The following is an 8,208-nucleotide window of genomic DNA, read 5'->3' as shown; positions in this document are numbered from 1 at the left end:
CGTTTGTGTTTTTTTGGGGGGGGGGTTGTTGTTGTTTTTACCAATTGATGAATTGAATGTATTTAATACAAATGATTAACTGGATTACCTCTGCATGTGTGTTCTAGGAATTGCAGCAGTGCCCCCTACAAGACCAGAGGAGATCTTGGAAAACAAGGCCATAGAGGACAAGGAACCTTTGTCTGACGAAGGAGAATCAGAGTGGGGGGTGCACCTGGATGAAATAGAAGACAGTGATGGTGAAGAGGGAGATGATCCACCTGCGAGCGTGTATGGTGATTATGATAACGACATTGTTTACGAGGATATAACTGGGGTAAACAGTGAAACAACAAACTGAATATAGACCGTTGTATAGACGTGAGTCTAACCTAGACATAATTCAATCGGTTGAAGACGTCCGAAGAGAGTACTACAACAATACAGTTATTATAACAATATAGTTATTGAACGTGCGTTTGGAAAATACATGAATGATATCCATCTGTTAAAGCAACGCATGCTAGAGAGCATCTTCTCTCAACTTAGACTGAATATTACCCGTCCGCAATCAAACAATTTTCGCCTGAGTACTACGAGTCATCGTATCACCCGCGAGCAAAGACGCTCGTCACATCGTTGACATCACATCGTGTTGGAATAGCAATAACTTTTTTTGGTTTTTTAAATGGAACAATTGGAAAGCAGCAATCTGTTAGAAATTCCTCAACTGGGGGGGGTTTTCCACCCCTCAGAGGCTGAGCTGCAAAATATTCTACACACATATAGACACCCTTCTCAGCTATTACTTCAAGACAGACCGGCATCCTCAATGAACTATTCTTCAGACGATGTGTGTAGTCCTTCTGACCACTTATTTTGTGAAGCCCTGAACGCGTTTGAAATTGAGCAAAACAATCAATTGCATGAACCGTGGAGTCCAAATGATAATTTATGCCTAGAAGCGGCCATGACAGCCGAGAGCTTTCTTCAAGACTGCGCCGGGCGACAAAATAGCGGGGGAAACAGTGAGATGGATGAAGAAAGAGAAACTAACCACAATCCTTCAGCATCTGAAGATGTCTGTTACGACCCAGCTAGAGGACTGGATAGATAACATGATAACAGATTCAAAAAGGGGGAACATAAAACATTTATTCGAATTCTCGCAAATAAGTACTAAGGTTCTCGGCCAATGGGCGCATTTCAAAGATCAAAACTTCATTAAAAAAATACTCAAACATGAAACTACTAATCAGCTTTTAACCAAGGGTCGGACACAAATTCAATATACACGCAAGGTAGCAATAGGTCAGACAGGCGCCTTGACTAGCTGGCTTGCAGAGCTTTTAAAGTGTCCCTGCCAGGTGACGTGGCAGGGCTTGGGCCAGGCAGGAAGACAGCACACCAATCAGGAGATGGTCTGGTGACAAGGTGCAGTCAGGAGTCCCAGAGACACCACACCTGGCACTGACGGAGGGCGGAGCATCTGGCAGCAGAGCAGGGCCAGCAGCTCGGAGGCAGGGCTGCAGAGGGACACACAATACACAGAGATGAGCTATGGCCATAAGTCGGTCATCTTAAGACAACTGCAGACAACGTTGCGGAAGAGGGCATTTCGAAATCAGAACAGGTGACATATAGGAAGAAATTTTAACAACATCAAGGTTCGCAGTGTCCTACACTTTCCTCCCCCGTCTACGGTCCCTAATTTTCATGACTTGTACACGAACGTGACCGAGGGTCTCCAGGACAGGATTTCACAAATTGTGCAGACACACGGGGCACGCCCACATGATCTCATCCAAGTTAATCTACGCGCGGACCGCCTTCAGGACGACGTGACAATGAGCGTCCGCTATGGAGTCGGTCAGCTCTCAGAATTCCGCGATCTTTCCGCGATCCTGTAATCATAACCGGTGTAACAGTGTTCACATTCATGCGTCAGAAACTGTAACGTGTGCTGCGCAAATTGTAAAGATACTCCAGTTCAGAGTCTACTGCTCAGCTTGTAACAGGTTCTGTACAAATATCCGGTGTTTAAACAGTCATCTTGAACCGCGCTGGCATCCGAAACTTGAAAAAGCAGTCTCCATTTCTGAAACTTATAAAAGATGTAAATATAGTAGACGATTTTACATCCTGGACATTAATAACCTACGCATCCATAAATGTGCCATTAGACGGTGTCCAATCTGTAAGCAGCCTAAAATTGCTTTACCTGCACCTCAGGGTGAAGAGTCAACATCGAGCGTTGTCTCGACCATTCAGAATTCTGATTCTGTTGCAGATGTGCTTGAAAATCATAAATGTTTTATCCGTGTGAAACCCGTTAAACTCAAAGAAAAAAATTTATGAAAGAAAACTGGTATTTTTGGATTTTGAAACCAAACCACCAGCACCCATCTTCCAGTCCTTGTTGTGGCTCATTCATCGGGGGGGTGGGGGGCAACACATCTGGAAAGGACCTGACTGTGCTTTATTGTTCCTCCTCCATTACCGGAAGAAAAATACAAAAACACAACCTTCATCTCGCATTACGGGAAAGGTTTCTACCATCACATAATTTTAACACTTATGTTAAACAGGGTATAGCGCCATTCGTCATAGCTCAAGGGAGTAAAAGAATTCTGATTATTGACACCGACTTTCCTGAAATTTATTGATTCATTTTCTTTCACCCCTATCCCGCTCAGGGACTTTCCTAAAGCACTAGGATGTAAAACACAGCTTAAAAACGGCTTCTTTCCACACAAATTCACCGATCATTCAAGAAATGGGTACAGTGGGAGATATCTGCCCCCTGAGATGTATGGGGCTGATGAAATGAATCCTAAAGTTTCTTTCAATGGTACGAGAGTGTGAAAGATCAAGAGTTTAACTCACTGTAAAAAATCTCCGTGGAATTAACAGTGAATCACGGTAAAATTGTGACATAAAAAAACTGTAAATAGAAAAATAATAAAGTCATGTGTAATTTACACTGATATGTTGTAAATCCCCAAACCAAATCTAACTGTTGACTTGACAGATGTTAAAAAAATCATGTTTTGTAGAATTCATGAATTACTGTCATTTTAACACTGTTAAACTGTAATACAAAAAATATGAACAGTACTGTTAAAATTACATCATAGCACTGTTAGAATTTACGCTAATATACTGTAAAACCAAACAAAACTATTTCAACAGTAAGAATATGTTAATCAAATTGTTTGTGAAATGTACACATTTCCGTATAGTTTAAACGTAGATAAACTGATACAAAATACATTTACACTGAGCAGAGTTAGACTTTACATTAATATTTTTGAAAACTGAACCATATACAACTGTTAATTTAATAGAAATGTTTAAAAAAGAACAGATTTTTTTTGTAGAATTTACAAATTAAAACGTATCTACTTTCTTCTTTTACTTTCAGCTTGGATGGATGGATCGATGGATGGATGGGTGGATGGATGGATGGGTCTCCACAACGAATCAGTGTCCTCCATCTAACCCTGTCTTCTGCATCCTCTTCTCTCACACCAACTACCTTCATGTCCTCTTTCATAACATCCATAAACTATAGGCTAGAAGAACTGTAGTCATGGTCAAAAATATATTTTGACACTAGACTGACAGCTCTTCATGCTCCATATTTTTATTTGTAAGGTTATAGCCTAATATTTCATCAGGTAGTGTTTAGTTTTAGTATACTCTAGGGGGAGGTGGTGGGGAGAGTGATGGGTGGAGAAGAAAGGGGTCCGTCCCTTTTATACAGTCTAAAAAACAAAACAAAACCCTTTTGCAATAAATACGGTTTAGGTGCTTTAACAAGGTCTGTAGAGCTTTTAGAATTTCAAACTGCAGCTACCAATCACAGAGCAGCACTGCGTAGTATGCAGGAGTACCTGGCGCCGAACGGAATTGAGGGAGCAAATCGCCCAGTGAGCGGCAAACACATGAGGAGAGGCCGAGACGAACAGAAGCGACAAGAGCTAGGAATTCAGAGAAGAGTAAATTAGGAACAGACACGCAGACGACGGTTGGAGCAGGGAAGGCAGCGAGCGGGAGTAGGCTAGTCGAAAGTTGAGCGGCGGAGGGAAGACTGTTAGCAGAAAAAAAAAGACAGCGAGTGGGAGCAGGCTAGTCGACAGAGGAGCATGGATGACGGAGTAGCAAAGCGGGAAAAAAGACAACGACCAGGAGCAGAGAAGACCAGAGCGGCTAAAAAGACGAGCCGGAGGAGTTAAGTAACTAGACATTAGCTAGCTTACACGTGCTTTCAAGCTTGAACATGATTACATGCAGTTTTTGTAGCAAAACACTGCTAACATTGAGAGGCTATGTTCTGCATTGCCTCGTTCATAGAAATGAACCACGTTGTGTTTTACAGTGTGTTGGCGTCGACTGTAAACGGACATTTGGCACATGTGCCGCGTTCAAAGCTCATTTCTACCGCACACACTATGTGCCTGAACCGACTCGCAGTAGAGCAGTTGTCACAGATTTGAAATGTGCCGCTTCGCTGTGCACACGCCAGTTTCAGACTGTAAAAGAGCTCCTCCTCCATTTGAAAGAGCATGTAGTTGAAGGGCGAGCTGTATCATGTCCTACAATTGGTTGTAAAAACGTGTTCACTAAGACATCGTCCTTCACTGCTCATATATCACGCAAACACAGAGCATGTTCTGTGGAAAACAAATGATATGTATAAGGAAATAGCATCTCGGTCTCCTGGCGCTGTATGTGAGGATGTTTCCCAAGTCTCACCAGATCCTCCATCGACTAGTGAAATCAGTGAACTCCCACGTAATTTCAATGAGACCTTCCTTAGGAATATTTGTTTATTCTATCTAAGATCGCAAGGTCAGCTCCTTCTCCCAGCGTCAACAATACGGATTATTGTTGAAGAGATGCAAAATCTGCATGAGTTAGGACAGGATTACACTTTAAGTAAACTTCGTTCACTTTTAAAAGATGACATGAGTCTAACAGATGATGACGTCACTAAAATCTGTGATTGTGTTCGAGATTCAGATCTGTTCTCTGCCTGCCATAAAGGGCCACTCAGAACAACATATTCAAGAGCTCAGACATTCAAAAATATGTTTCAGTACGTCGAACCCAAAAAACTAACATGAGGAATTGATGAAAACATGTCACAAAGATATGCTTACTACATTCCAGTGAAGCAAACATTGACCACCTTATTAGAATCTGAGTTGTGGAAGAATTCAGTGTCACAGCAGAGTGAAGAAACAGACTCACAGGAGTTTGACTTAAACGTTTGTCCATCATTTATGTCACCAAACAAGTTCTTCATTGACAATCCAGGTTGCCTTAAGCTCATTTTGTATCAAGATGCGTTTGAAATCGCTAATCCTCTTGGCTCTGCTAAAAAAAATAAGCATAAAGTCCTAGCTGTCTATCTTTCTTTGACAGATTTGCCTGCTCATGTGCGGTCAAGTACTGACCTCATGTCCCTTGTATTGTTGTGCGGAGAGAAGGACCTAAAAGAGTTTTATCTGTGCTAAGCTTTTCTCAGAGATGTTGGAGGATTTTAAAGATTTGGAGGACAATGGAATCTCTGTGCAATAAAACTGTTAAAAGAACACTGTATTGTATTGCAGGTGACAACCTCGGGGCTCGTGGCATTGGGGGGTTTACAGAAAATTTTAGTTGCTCCAAGTATTTTTGTAGATACTGCGAAAATACACTAAGTGAGTTTGAAAATAATGATCCCAACGTCTGTGGTCCACAGGGCACCCCTGAAACCTACGACTCAGCTGTTAATGATATTACATCTGGAGACGGGACAGGAGACAACAAAGGCATTGAGGTCAACTGTGTTTAATGCTTTGAAATCGTTTCATGTTTGTCAGCCCGGTCTCCCTCCTTGTTTGGGACACGATATATTTGAGGGAGTACTAGCTTATGATGTAGCACTGTACTTGAAATATTTCATTAAAGGTCCCATATTATGTATTTTTAACTTAATGTCATTCAGCTGCCAGATGTCCAACTAGACTGTATTCCAAATATTTTGACCTAAAGTGATCTGTGGTCCTAAATATCAGCTTTTCAAAATCGCTCATCTGAGCTACTCACCAAACGCTTCGTTTCAGGCCTCCGGCTGCAGTATGTTAATGAGCTCCGCTGGGCCACGCCCCCTTCACCTGGGCCACGCCCCTCTGAAGTAGAGCGTTAGGCTAACGGGACACTGACCGGAGTTACGTTTGTTAGCATTATGGCGTTTGGAGGACCCGTCGTGTCGGCGTACATTCATGACCCTGAGTCGGAACCAGAAGGAACACCGACTGTGCGGCTGCAGCAGGACGTTTCTGATTGGTTAGTCCGGGTGAACGTTACTTAGTTGGTTCTGTGTTGTGTTGTTGTGTAACCTACGTCATCACAGGACGTTAGCATCGTCCGGTAGCTACTTTAGCTTCTACTCCCGCCTCTCATCACAGTAATAATGTCACATGTCTTATTATGTATTTAGTATATGTACAGATGTGTTTACTGTCACTTATAGAAATACAGCAACATTTTAACAGTAAAGTCTGATGGTGTTCTGATAGTTATTACCATGTGGCTAATGCTAGCTTCTGCTCACGGCTAAGTGACTTTATTTTTCTATCACATTGGTTTAACCCGTTACTAAACTGATCAATATTTGAGGCAGTCCTCTGTGACGAGACACACGGAGCTGACACCTGCTACCATCACACCAGGTTAACGGTGAAATGATGGAACCATACTGCAGTGATGCCTTTATCTACTCTATTTTGAGGTGTCTTCACCTGTTGTACAGGTGTCTTCACCTGTTGTACAGGTGTCCCTGTGGACACAGATGTTTTCTGCTTCTGTTGGCATACATTCAGTTTGTGGTTTAGCTGTGAGCTTGCTACTTGTGTCTCCAAAGTTATATCTCTACAGTATTCGGCTACTTTGACAACAGTAAATTCAAATGACCTTTACCATGTTTTTCACTGTAGGTTAGGAGCCGTCTGCAGGTTGAGGAGGCTCCGTGCATGACTCAACATCCTGGGTTCCAGCCTGTGTGCCTAAACGTGTACACCCTGCAAAGGGCCGGTCACGTACTGAGGGCCGAGTGTGGCCCTTCAGTCTGAGACCAATACATCGGTGAGTCGTTCTTTGAAAAATGTCGGAATAAAAACTAGTTGTCTTACTTTGCGTCATCAGGCATTCCTTCATTAATGCAGTAACATGACATATATAGGTACAACAAAGTCTAATATTGTATTTGCGACACCTTGATTTTTATCTTATTAATAGACATGTTGAACATTTTTTGGTATTCACAATCCATTTATGTTGACATATACAAGCATTTATTTACATAAAACAATACATCCAATAATAATGAGAACACAGAGCCATCCTGTCAGGAAATCAACAACAGTTGTAATACTCAGGATTGAAAACATTGTGAAATAAATAGTTTTGTGTCCTTTTTCTGTAGATGGTGCAGACATCTGGCCTATCGCCCCTTTGTTGGCTGGTGCTGGGGCTACTTAGGACGCAGAATCCGGGTTGTCATCCCAGCCTGTGTGGTCCTTCACATACGCCAGCAGTTTCCTGAAGACGAAGGCCACTACGCTGGATTTAGACCGAGTCTTGGTTGAACCTGGTCATGTAGCTGGCAATGACCTCCTCCTTGTCCCGACGCTCATACTGGGCAGACAGATTCTCGGGGAGAGGAATGGACAACATCTCATTTGTGTATGGCACGGGGTCCACCAAGACTTTGTCACATGAGGTCCAACATGTCAGCTACAAAACCTGTTCAATAAAACACAAAGATAGATCTTTACTGTTATTGATATTGTTTGATTCATTTGTTTAGAAAAATTGTGTTCAAAATACATCCTGGTACTTGCTACTAATTTATTTGTATGGTTACTTTTTACTGTGTTTTGTTGCGAACAATTACCAACAGAATTTCAAAATGTTTGTTTGAAATATTAAAATATTGCAACACTAACAGAATGTTGGCTCTGTCTTGTGAGGTTTGACTCTGCATTGTCCCTTCAAAAGCCTTTGGAAAGTGGATCTTGTAGAGGGGTACACCAAACGTAACGAAATAAGGAGCCAAAACAATATATGACATACAGGAATCTGTCTCAATTTTTTATACTAAAGTCTTCACTTCACTTACTCTCTTACTGGAATATTCTAATACACAACACTTGTTTTTTACTGAACTACTATCAACAC

General features: G+C 41.9%; 1 long non-coding RNA gene across 2 annotated transcripts; it reads left to right on the top strand.

Moving 5' to 3' along the window:
• Window positions 1-5,495: 5,495 nt before the first annotated feature.
• On the top strand, window positions 5,496-7,920 carry LOC137591619 (uncharacterized). Of its 2 annotated transcripts, XR_011034677.1 has the most exons (4): window positions 5,496-5,806; window positions 6,093-6,315; window positions 6,966-7,113; window positions 7,454-7,920. It is a non-coding gene; the product is annotated as an uncharacterized lncRNA (long non-coding RNA). The 2 variants fall into 2 exon arrangements; XR_011034676.1 differs by lacking the exon at window positions 5,496-5,806 and having other exon boundaries at window positions 5,840-6,315.
• The last annotated feature ends 288 nt before the right edge of the window (window positions 7,921-8,208 follow it).

Source organism: Antennarius striatus, chromosome 24 (assembly GCF_040054535.1).
Source record: "Antennarius striatus isolate MH-2024 chromosome 24, ASM4005453v1, whole genome shotgun sequence".
Taxonomy (NCBI): Eukaryota; Metazoa; Chordata; class Actinopteri; order Lophiiformes; family Antennariidae; genus Antennarius; species Antennarius striatus.
The sequence above is the reverse complement of the archived record's forward strand: the minus strand, read 5'-3'. Positions and strand labels throughout refer to the sequence as shown.